The 2,407-nt window shown below is 40.8% G+C and overlaps 1 non-coding gene across 1 annotated transcript; it reads left to right on the top strand.

Annotated features, from left to right (window-relative positions):
* The first annotated feature begins 418 nt into the window (after window positions 1-418).
* LOC133398893 (U5 spliceosomal RNA) lies at window positions 419-533 on the top strand. The gene has a single exon (XR_009768111.1). It is a non-coding gene; the product is annotated as a U5 spliceosomal RNA (small nuclear RNA).
* The last annotated feature ends 1,874 nt before the right edge of the window (window positions 534-2,407 follow it).

Genomic DNA, 2,407 nt, shown 5'->3' with positions numbered 1-2,407 from the left:
CGCGGTGGACAGCATCGCTGACACCAGCACCTGTGCTTCCTGTTTACCCACCTTAATGTTATTGTTATATAATCAGTGTAAAGCGTCTTTGAGTGTCTTGAAAAGCGCAATAGGTTTAATCTGTTATTATTATTATTATTATTATTGAAGAAAAAGCTAAACAATGGGAACGTCAACCTCCCCAATATGGCCACTAAATAGGCACGTTGGTTAGCCGGGCTGTTACAGTGAGCTTGCGTGTCTCATCTTCATAATTATCATATTATGTGACAGGATGAGAATGTTGGAGTATGTCAAATGTAGGTGGATTTTTTGTTTGTGTTAAAAAAAATAAAGTCGAATTGTTTGAATTTTAGACCGTCTGTTAAAATGGCATGGCGGACAATGACATGGTCCGCTTCGCTGTGACCAAAGCAGTTTGCTGTTGTTTCTCTTCAGATTGCATAAATCTTTTGTCTTTTGCTAAAGATTTCTGTGGGGAGCAACAACAAGAGTCTATCTCAGTTGTTTTGATGCTGTGTGAAAGTGGAGCTGACTTTGCAATGTGAAAAATCAAAATGCTTTTCTAGTGGTTTTATATGCATATGGTATTTACAATTATAATATAGTGTTAGGTGCTAATGGGTACAGTAGTCATTGTGTATGTACTAATCCACAATAATCAGAAAATTGTAATAAGATGTCATTCACAGAATTATTTTGTTCTTTTTCAAGGAATCAGTTTTTGTTTAAGAACAATATTGTGTTGATATTTTTTTTTTTTTTTTTTTTTTTGCCTTTATTTTGAACTTCGTGTGACTTTTTAAACTGCGCTGCCGGAAAACTGCGGGCGCGGCTTTTTGAAAAGGTACATTCCTCCGTCCCTCTCTCGCTTAATCCTCTCCTCATTGTGGGCTTTTCTCGCGTAGGCAAACTGATGTGCAATGTTTACTACACTACTTGTTTCCCGCTTCTAAACTATATCATAACCGCTCTAAAACTATCTATTCTACTAAAAAAAACGTATCTAACCCCCCATTCTTCTTTCCTGCCTCAAAAACTACTACCACCCAAAAACGCCGCTCTACTAGAATAACTTACTTGTCCGCTCTACCCCATTTGCCTTTCTTTCTGCGATTTCTGGTTAATTTGTTGCACAAATATGACCCTTAGAATATAGAGGAGGTGGTTTCCTTCTTTCCTTCTTCTTCTTCATTCTTTCTTCTCTCTTTCTTCTTCTTCCCTTCTCCAAGGAAGGAGAAACCTTTTGAAAAAGAACCTTGGCAACGAAAAAAAAAGCGACGAAGGGCACGACAATGGGCAAGAAAAAAACGAAGCAAAAAACGGAGACACGTGGCAAACGAAAAAAAACTAAATAAAAAATGGCAAACGACTTGCAACGGCAGTCTTTTCATCAAGAGTGGTAGTTTCCCCCCCCTCCTTTTCCTCCTTTCCTCGTCCATTACAGACTTTTGTATTTAGAATTTTTGGGTGTGCCTGGGGGCTCTGCCTAGGGGTCGACTGTCTCTCCCCTCCTGGGTCCTCCCTCAGGGCTCACACAGAAAAACAGAAATTCCCGAAGAAGCTGGGCTCTCTGTCGACAACAACAACAAAACCAACATCACAAACCATCACGTAAAGAGGGGTTTGCGAGGTCTTGGGTACAATCGTTTCTTCGTTTCTGCTGTTTTTTTTCTTTTCTATCTTTTCCTGCCAGAGGATCCCTCTCTTTCCTCTGCTCTTTTTCGTTGGCTGGAATCTCCTCTCCTCGCCTCCGTGCGCTCCTCTGCTCTTTCTTCCTCTTGCTCTTCTTCCTCCCGTCTCCTACTGCTTCTCCGTTCTCCTCCTCTGCTCATCCTCTGCTTCTTTTTGTTCTTCTTCTTCTTGTTGGCGAATTCACAGTAAAGTGACTACTAATATAATAAGAATGAAGCACATGTAATGTGATAGTGTTCCTTTCCCACATTAACCACAAAAGGGTAATAATATATTCAATTATGCTCCAGATTATATTCAGTATCAAATTTATTTTCTAATTCCATCCCATTCCACAATTGCATATTAAACAAATCAATCATTGTCATTCACATCATATAGCTCCATTTTCTATTCCAGAGATCCATGTTTCCTAATATTATTGTCATGCATAAATATTTCTTCTGATTACCAATACCTTCTAAGTATCTTTTGGATCCATTTTCCCTCCCCTTTCTTAGCCGCTCCCTCCATTAGAGCCACGTTCCTCTTTAATCTCTTTCCTCTTAGGGCCGCATTCGCCTCCCAGAGGGTCGTGTGTGCGGACTCAGGTCGTAGGGGGCGTGCTGGACGAAGGGAGTCCAATCCCACCTAGCTAGCATTCGGGGCAGGAGGCGGGGTAGCAAAAAACACCTGCTGAACTGTTGTAGTTGGCCACAGCCAATCGGCAGTA

Source organism: Phycodurus eques, unplaced genomic scaffold (genome assembly GCF_024500275.1).
Source record: "Phycodurus eques isolate BA_2022a unplaced genomic scaffold, UOR_Pequ_1.1 contig_435, whole genome shotgun sequence".
NCBI classification, from domain to species: domain Eukaryota; kingdom Metazoa; phylum Chordata; class Actinopteri; order Syngnathiformes; family Syngnathidae; genus Phycodurus; species Phycodurus eques.
Note: the sequence above shows the minus strand (reverse complement) of the source record. Positions and strands in the feature narration are given on the sequence as shown.